Here is a 10,159-nt window from a genome sequence, read left to right on the forward strand (position 1 = left end):
ACAGTATGAACTGGTGATTGTAATAGAATCAGGGACATAGAAAGGGAATGGACTGACTATTCTTGGGGGGGAAAGGGGTGTGGAGGATGTGGGAAGAGATTGGACAATAATCGTGCACCTATGGATGAAGACAGGGGGTGGGGAGTGAGGGCGGAGGGTGGGGTGGGAACTGGGTGGAGGGGAGTTATGGTGGGAAAAAAGAGGAACCAATGTAATAATCTGAACAATAAAGATTTAATTTAAAAAAATGAAAACAAATAAAAAACAAAAAAAACAAAAAGAAAGCAGAGGAGGAGGAAAAAGCTGCCTAGTACTGTTCCAGCCAGCACATGTGGCATTCCATTCCGTGTACAAAGCCTCACTCACCTCTCACCTGAAACTCCAAACCTCAGAGTTTCTACCATTCAGATACCCAGTTTCTTGGATATTTTTATTAGAAATATCCATGCATTTATTTGTATATAAAAAACATTCTTCTTCTACGACTTCATTTTTACTTAGCAATGTATCTTGTAGATTTTTCTTCTTTTATGGCTCCATACATTGCAGTTGGAAGCAAATTTGTACCCTGGAGGCTGAAATCCAGCCTGTGCAGCACTGGCATGGGCTGTGAGAGCTGGGGAAGGGACACCTTTGCTAATTGTTTTACCCAGGAAGTGGAGGAAGTCTGCCTTTTGGCAATAGGTCTACCACCAGACACTGCTCCTAACTCACAGGAGGACACTCTGGTGGCAGTAGCCTGTTTTGGATGTTCCAAAATATGCTTAATGGGTCTTGTGTTGATAGACACTTGTTTTGTTCAGGTGAACAGCCTTGTGATATTTTATTTATTTATTTGTTTGTTTATTTATTTATAATTCCTTATTGTTTAAAGTATTACATATGTCTCCTTTTCCCCCCATTAACCTCTCCCAGTCGTTCCCAGCCCCCAGCACATGCCCTCACCCCTTACTGTATATGTCCATGGGTTATGCTTATATGCGTACATACAAGTCCTTTGGTTGCTCTCTTACCTCCCTCTCCTCCCTGCCTTGTGATATGTTTAATGCTGGGTGACATAGATGAACATGTGTTGCCTTTGCCAATATGGCTTGAGTTAATTTCCTGGTTTTAGCAGGCTACAGTTTGGTCACATGCTGTTTCTTATTTAGTATTTCAGATTTCCTTCTGGCCTCTTACTCAGTTTTACAGGTCTAAGATCAATTCCCTTCACTTCAGAGCTGCCCTTACATTTGGCAGTGGCGCAGGAAACTGTGCCCGCACCAACACATGTTTCTCCATATGCCTCAAACAGAAAAATTAATAAAAGGAGATAGGAGCGGAAAAAGCATGACATGTGCAACAGGGATGCTTTGGAAAGGAAGCCACATTTATTGGCAAGGTGATGGAGATGAGGAAGAAAGAAACGCTGCCATCTGTATCTGCTTTCTGAAGTGAAGCTGGAAAGAACTCACAAACTCTACTGGACAGAACAGTCAAGGCAATGGAATCCGTCTGTTCTCCCCGAAGGAAGAAAGCATCAAATGCTTGGGAAATTACAGCTAAATTAAATGTCAAAATACTTTCAACTGAATTGCCTGGCTGCTCTGCTTTAGCTGGTGTCATCCACGTTTTCATCCTTTCTTCGACTGCTGTTCCCCTTACATCAGACAAAAGAGCACAGAACTCCCAGAGGCGGATCCTTGTAGCTGACTTCAATGTGCATTTCCTGTAGCCTGTCCAACTGTTTTTCAATGTGGCTTCACAATTTTATATTCCCATCAGCAGAGCACAAAGGTTTCTATTGCCTCGCATCCTGTGTGGCACACATAACTTTCAACACCACTGAAAACATGGTTCTTTTTTTCCATTCCTTTGCTTCAGTTACTAGTATATGATACTTAGATTCCCTAACCAATTGTTCTATGGAACTGTCTAATTTCCCCTCAAAGTCCTTTATTCAGAAATAGATAATGTACATACAGTGTCTATCAAAGGGATTAATAAATAAATATTCAAAATGTCATTTTCCTTCCCCACTTTTAGTTTCTTTTCCCTTCCTTCTTTCTTGACATCATTACCATCTTTCTTGTAGTGAGCATCCATGCCCATATGACAGTGAGTATAAAATAGTTAAATTAAAACTCCTGGGCTACTGCAAGAAATGACATGGATTTCTTCTTTTGTGGCTAATGAAGGACAATTTTCAACTTAGATTCTACTTGGCAGTTACTCTTTGTAAAGAAATAAGTGAGCAAACATCACGTTATCACAAGGTAAGGAACAAAGGTGCAAAACCCACATGCAGATGGAGTGGCAAGGGAGTTACAGCCAGGACAGGGGAGGGGGAGAGAGAGGACCTGCCCTGGCTCATAAATAGAAGGTGATGACAGAGGATGATGACTCCAACTAGTACTTGGCAGGCTACATTGGAATAAAGCCACACTTACTGAAATACACCAATTGACACGTCTTCTGTGCCTAAGAGATTGAGACATTTCTGCAAGAGGAATAAATTCCCTGGCAATGGAAAGCACAGTGGGTCAGAGCAGCCTGTGACATGGGAGAGGAACAGCAGGACTTAAGCACAACAGTCAACAACAATGAAGGCAATTCTGAGGTTTGGAGTTTCAGGTGACAGACTTTGTACGTGGAATGGAATGCGACAGGTGTCGCCTGGGACACTCAGGAAGATTTTTTCCTCCTCCCTCCTCCCCCTTTTTTCTTTTTGGTTACTTGAGGTTGCATGATTTGAACTGAAGTACATGAAATCTCCATTGGTGTAATTTCCCCCAGTTTCTGGGCTAGGACTCAAACCAGGAGAAATGTGAAAAACCCTCAAGAAGGAATCAGGCTATTTTCTGCTAAAGGTCAACGGACAAGAAGTTTTAAATGTAATTAACAAGAACTGAAGGCTTGTTGTAGTAATCACATTAAAAAGTTTTAAAACAACATGTTTTAATAATATTTTTAATTTAACCCAATATCTATAATATTATTGTTTCAATGTATAGTCAGTATAAAATTATTAATGAGATAGTTTATTACTTCTTAAGTTGTTTAAAAAATACTTAACTTTCAAAATCTGGTGTGTGCTTTACACTGCATCTCAGCGTGGACTAGCGGCAATAGGAATGGTCCCGAGGCACCTGTGGTGCGTGACTACTGGACTGGACACTGCAGGTCTAAGTTAAGAAGAGGCTAGAAAAAGCATGAGGTGAATTGTTTTGCATTCAAATGTGTATAAGACTTTAAAGTATCCTGGAAGGTGATGGTGGTGGTGGTTTGGAAAAGGGAGCACTGGTAAGGGGAGTGTGGAAAGTGGATCTGAAGGGAAGAGGTGCAGTAGAACTAGCTCCCAGAGGAAAGGCCTGGAGTGTGTATAGACATTGTTTTAATGTGTTTGCTGTGATGTAATGAAGCATTTCCCCCTCTAAAGCTCTCCTCCATTGTTACTTTGAACAATATGATTGCTATACCCATTGTCTATTGTGAGCCATATTTGGGGGAAATCCAGGAAAACTGGCTGTTTCACCGTGGGTACCATGGAGTCCAAGTAGCACTGGTTGAGACAGAACTCAGACCGAAAGCACCAGGTTCTGAAGATCAGAGTGGGAAGAGGCGCTGGGTGTTCATCATACCTGCAGTGGGGGCTTGGGCCATTTAAGTGTAAGGTTAAAGAACAGGGTCAACTCCTACCCCACACCCCAGTTTCTATCCGCAAAGCTAAAAGATTTAGAAGTACCTAGCAGCCCGGTTATATTTAGAGAGAAGAGTCTTTAAGTAGGAGAAGTATCACAACTTCAACCCAATTAAATATTTGCTATTTTTCTACTATATTGCCAGATACTTTGCCAGGTGCTAGCATGAAAAAGAGGAATAAATATGTCCCAAATCCACAATATATAATATTATAAGAGAAAGATATACTAGGTACAATATAAATTATCCTGAAACTACAGTAAGTTTGATAATCAAGTGTAATTTTAATGACTTTTTTTATTAAACTGTAAATAAAAGCCTGCATTTGTGTTCTTTTAAGACTATTTAAGTGCATTGTAATATAATTTAAAAGCTACTTCTAGTGGACCCAGTGTTTCATTTTACAATGAGAGGCTTGGTCAGACTCTGCTCTTTGGAGTGTTCTCTAAATTAGTATCCTTTGCAATATCTTTTCTTACCCCCGTCATTTATTTTTTTCTTCAAACTTTTGATCATTTTTTATTTGAGAATGTTTCTTTTTATTTTTCCTTGGGGACCTTAATCTTTACATTTACATTCTCTTCTGAAAAGTACACAGAGGTGTTTTAGTGTAAGTGGGATCTGGATTAGAAAAAACAAATGTCATATTAGGAAATGAAAGATGTCAGGGCATCGAGTTGGGTAACTGGGTGACTCTTTGCTTTCTATGGTGCCTGATCATTGTGGGTTAGGTTGTCCCAAACAAGAAAAACCAAAGTGGAAATACAAAAGGAAGAAACAAGCAAGGAACCACAAAAAAAGAGAAGATCTTAATGAAAGGAAAACGTGCAAAGAGAAATTTATTTCCCAAAGAAATCAAGCTAAAATGTCAATTTATTTTACTGGTAACATCGTTCTTTGATAAGATATTTTTACCAGAGAAAGGATGTTAATAAATAGCATTAGCTATTCTGGTTTGAAGTTTGTATTGAATATTTGTTCACTTATAAGTAAAATTTTGTGCGGTTTCATTTGCCAGATTCTGGTATGGTGAATCAACGTGCTTACAGATTTTTCTTTTCTCTGGATAGTTTAGAGCCTTGAAAATTACTTATATTAGAGAGAAGGGAACGGAAGGGGAGAGGGAGAGAAAGAAATAGAATGAACCTCACTGATTGGCAAACTGGTCGACAAGCAGAATGGAAGGATAAGTCTTCGGTCTCTTTGGTCTATTCTGTACATCCACAGCTGGCTTTGGGGGATAAATTCTCTGAGGTAGAATAGGTCGCCCTGTTCTTTCTGCTTAAATTCTCTCTTCTAGCTGAGATATTATGAGAAAAAGTTAGCCTTATCTTTTCTGCTGGTCTGTTCAGATGGTCCCTTCAGTGAATTTTAGCTAGATTTTAAAAAGCCTGTTTTCATGTGAGTTTTTTATACCTTTTCTGTACTCAGGCAGCCATCTGAAATGACCCAGACTGAGCCAGCAAGAAAGGGTGCAAATGCTTGAGGCTGGGTCACTTCCCTAAGGCAATATATGTTATCTTTTTTGGGTACTTCTTGAGAACCTCTGTAAGAAGAAGGAATGAAGGAAGGTCTGTTCATCTTTTATCTTAATAAAGTATCAAACCAGAAAAAAAGAAAGCTCCAGAGAGAAACAGAAAGATCACAGTGCTTTGTTTCGACTAACAAAACCCATGCTCAAAAAAAAAAGAATAAAAATATTTCTGGAGGCATATTGTGCCCACCAGGCATTTCGTTGTAATTAGGGAAAAGTCATACCAGGCCACTGGAGTGACTAGAACTACAGATATATTGGCTTTTCTTATTGATGAATTTTATTTTTTTGAAATAGGTTTGGGGTGTGTGTGTGTGTGTGTGTGTGTGTGTGTGTGTGTGATTATAATAGTGATCTGACAATGAACTGTTTATGCAAATTATTGGAGTTGAAGAGATAGCAAATTTGCCTCAAAAGATAAAAGCTAAATAAATAAGACTCATTAAAAAACAAATGAAATCTTATTTCTTAGACTATCAACTTGTATGAGATAGGAATATGTTTGTTCAGAATAGGCAAAAGGACTTTTCAAGCTTCATTTGCAGCACAAAGCAGGGGCAGGCCTGCTTGAGGCAGTTAATGTACAGTTTAACAAGTAAAAGAGAAAAGGCAGTGTCTCCCACCTTTGCTTTTGCTTTTGCTTTCCTTCTCTCTCTCTCTCTCTCTCTCTCTCTCTCTCTCTCTTCATGAAGGAGAATGTTCAAACACGGACTATAGTAGAAGGCAGTAAAAAAATAATTAAAGTCCAAGAGAGATCTGTAGTAGGGCATTTGGGCCTTATAAGAGCTTACATCAAAAGTCCTATTTCATGACCCTGATCAAAGAACTAGTTGTAGTTGGTAATCTTTGAGAAATCATGGAGTGTGGGAGAGCTTCCAGAATCCTGGAGAGGGGCTAGTATTCCAATTTTCAAAAGGAGAGGATAAAAAATAACAGTTGATTAATTAGCTTGGCCTGGATCTGAAGTAATTCAAAATGCCATTTGTGAGTAATTGGGGTGGGGGGTGGGGGTGATAACTCATTCTTAACATAAGTTGTTCAATTCAGCCAAATTAGTATTTTTTCTTTCAATTATTCATTAGACTAGTTGATTAAAGAAATTCCATAGACTTCATTTGGGGCTTAATGTGGATGGTCAACTTTTCAGAAATGCAATTCCTAAACTCCTGGTTTAAAGCAGCTAACCAGGTAATAGCCATAAAATGTCATCTTATTGTTGTCAAGACAATGGTTCATCTATAAAATTATAATGCAATGATTTTGTTTATTGTCTGGCCCCTTTCCCACTAGAATGCAAATTCTTTGAGGTTGAGAATTATGTGTCTTGACCTTCATTGCCTTCCTAACAACTTAAACATGCCCTAGCAATAAGTACTCAGTAAATGCCCATTGAATCAATGAGCATTGCTTAAATATATTTTTTGTGTGTGAAAATTCTTTCCAAAATATTAACATGAGGCATGGTGATTATTTTGGCAAGGCATTTGACCAAGTTGTCCATTATTTCCTTGATGATGAGTTGGAGAAATTTATTGGATGGTTTTATAGCTGCCAATCATTACAGGCACTTTAGGCCAAGTAGAGTTAGTGAGTATTTGCAAGGCAGACCAGGGACAGAGTCTGGCTTCTGATTTCGTTCACATCTTCCTTTGTATTCTATCCGTGACCACAGGCTGGACCCAGAAGAACCCTTCATCCTCTCCAATTAAACTTCACTTTATTATGCTTGTGTGTCATGCTACTCCTTTATTTAACATTTATTTCATTCTGCATTGTTTCATTATTATTTATTTTAATATAGTTTATCATTTTGAATAGATTTAGAATTCAGAAGGTAAGGTATACAATGAAAAGCCTGCCTTCCACTACCATTGTCCATCAGCCACCCATTTCCACAGCCCTTAAGAAACCAATGTTCTTAGTTTCTTTGTATCCTTCTAGAGATATTTTAGTTTGTATAAGAACACACACATATATGTTAATACATATCATCTATCCATCTATCATCTATCATCCTCTCCTTTTTCACAAATTTAGCAAGCTACGTATACAGTTCTGTACCTTTATCTTTCATTAAATATTTTAGAGAACCCTTCATATTTGTACCTCAAGTAAGGCCTCATTTCTCTTTTAGGGTTGCATAGTATTCCATTCTTGGCCTGTATCACAATTTCTTTCACCTGTCCTGTAATGATGGACTTGGGCTTTCTATCTTTTACAAACAATACTTTTGTGGATAACCTTGTATGTTTTGTCATTTCACTTATGAGCAAGTGTGTATTTATCTTCAGGAGGAAAATTCCTAGAGGTGGAATTGCTGAGTCAAGGAGAAATTGTAATTTTGATTGATGTTCTGAATTTCTCACCGAAGAGGTGGTGCCAATTCATCATACTCACTGTTCCCCCCACTTCCTGCCAACAGAGTCATTGTAGTTTCAAATGACATCTCTCCTATTATGAATAAGGTTGATCATTTGATCATCTTTTCTGTGTTTAAGAGACATATGTATTTCTTTGCTTGTCTAATTATATGCTTTATTCATTTTCTGTTGGCTTATTAGTATTAACTTATTTTTCAGAGTTCTTAATAGCTTCAGGAAATTAGCTTTGGGGGGGGAGGTGATATGGAATGCATTTTTTTTTCTTCATACAGTTTGTCCATTTCTTTTTTGAAGTTTATTCTTTATTCTTCGTGTTTCATCTTTCTGTCATTATTGTAAAAGGGATTATAATTAGGTTTTATATATGTGAGTTGCTTACTATACTATATAAGCCAGAGGTTTTCAAATTATAGCTCTCAGACCAAATATTGTCTGCCTCCTGTTTTGTAAGTAAAGTTTTATTGGAAAACAGCCATACCTATTTGTTTATATATTGCTATGACTGCTTTTGTGCTCCAGTAGCAAAGTTGAGTATTTGCATGGAGACCACAGTGGCCCACAAAACCTAAAACATTTACTGTCTGGACCATTACAGAAAAAATTTGCTAACCCCAGCTGTAAGCTCCTTCTTTGAGGGCTTATTCAATTCTTTAACTAAACAACTCTTTGTAAATAGCACATAGCCGGTGCTATTTAGAATAGTACATAGTTTCTTGAATTAAATAAATGAGCCAAAAGAACTTATTGGCAATTTTGATGTAAGCATGACCTCCTAAGTGAGAATGGCGTTCATTTTGCAAATATTTATTGGTATCTACTATACGTCTGGGTGCTGTGGATATAGTGATTAACAAACTACATAAAAACTCCTATCTTTAAAAAGGTGCTGGGCATTGCTAGACAATTTTGGTTTCAATTGGAAACAAGAATTACAGTTTCCAATTCTAGTACTGTTGTCTAAATAATCACTGTTAATCAACTCTGCCATGTCCAATTTGAACTTACCACCCAGATACAGCCTGGCAACAAGACCTTCCTTCCTCAGCTTCTCCACAGTGTTGCTTCTTTACACTTTTATTTATTTATTCCTATTTGGTAAGCATTTGCCTCAAAGGAGAAAATCCAAGGCTGCAAGGAAAGAATTACACTTTTTTCAGTTTCAATTACGAGAGTTAGCACGAAGAAAGATCAAAAGTGGGTATTAACAAGGTAATTGATTCTTTCCTCTCACTGTGGGGAATGGCTACCACTGGTGGATCATTGAGATAGTTTCGGCCCTGTTTAGTTTCTGCCAGAAGCAAAATCCACATTCACCATGTTAACAAAAAAAGTCCATGTGGTCTTTACCAAAATGTCTCCAACAGAGTTCTGTCTCTGGGCCATATAGCTACTGGGTTCATGCTGGGGAAATGTGTGGAGAAAGGCCTGAGAACCATTTGACTTGCTAGAAGTCCAGAGCTGAAATTCTGTTGACCTGGAAGTGTGAGATTGATGTCTTCTGAGGAGAGATTCTCATACTCTGAAATGGGTTGAATGACAGAAAGCTCATTCAAGGCTTATGACACTATGGCTCCCACCTAGCTATCTCCTGAATGCCCTTGTAACAAGGGCCTCCGAATATAATAAATGGTAACATTTGTCACGGAAGTAACTCCTACCTCAAATGCATTCTGGAATTTATCATTTCCCAGTGTGTAGGTCTTGTGAGTGGTATACTCTTTTATTATCAAAAATATGACTTATCAACTGCTAATTCTGTACCATTCATCACTGGACATTTCTCTGCACTACCACCCAAATGGGCAAGCCCATTTGCAGCTATATATTTTGAAAATGAATCATTTTCCTAAGTCTGTGTTGGCGGCACATGAACATAACTTTAGTGAGTGTGTATCCGGGGAGGAACTGCTGGGTCATCGGGTATGCCGACCACACAGCCTATGAGAGTTCCAGCTGTTTCATATCCTTACCAACACTTTGCTATTGGCTTATGATGGGATCTCATTGTGGTTTTATCTTAACTGATATTTTTCTGATAGCTAATGATGTTTATCTTCTTTTAAAAAGTTCACTGGCCAGTAGGATATTCTGTTTTGTGAAGAATCTTCTTGTTATTCTTAATGACTTGCTAGTATAGGAGTTTTTTATTCTGCAGTTTTAATGGGATACATGTATTCCAAAGAATAGTCTCACTCAGTGGTTTGCTTTCTTACTGTCATAATGGTGCCACTTGATAAGCAGAAATCTTTAATTTTAGCTCATCATTCTTTTCTTCTATGACTAGTGCTTTTGTGTTTTGTTTAAGTGTTGGGGTCCAACCCAAGCAGGTCCAGGAGTTCCCAAAGGTGTGGACAGAGACAGCGTTCAGTTGATCAGCAGCCTAGCCAGGTTCTCTAGCCAGGTTCTAGCCAGGATCTCTAGCCAGGTTCTGTCTTTTATTGTCTTGTTACATCTGTATTTATACCAGTTGATTTTAATCCTATCAATTTCTATTCCAAAGGTTAGGGCGTTTCTTATCTCCATTCCAGGGAGTAAAGATTATGTAGCTTAAGCGTGATTGTTC

This window comes from Myotis brandtii, unplaced genomic scaffold (assembly GCF_000412655.1).
Source record: "Myotis brandtii unplaced genomic scaffold, ASM41265v1 scaffold268, whole genome shotgun sequence".
NCBI classification, from domain to species: Eukaryota; Metazoa; Chordata; class Mammalia; order Chiroptera; family Vespertilionidae; genus Myotis; species Myotis brandtii.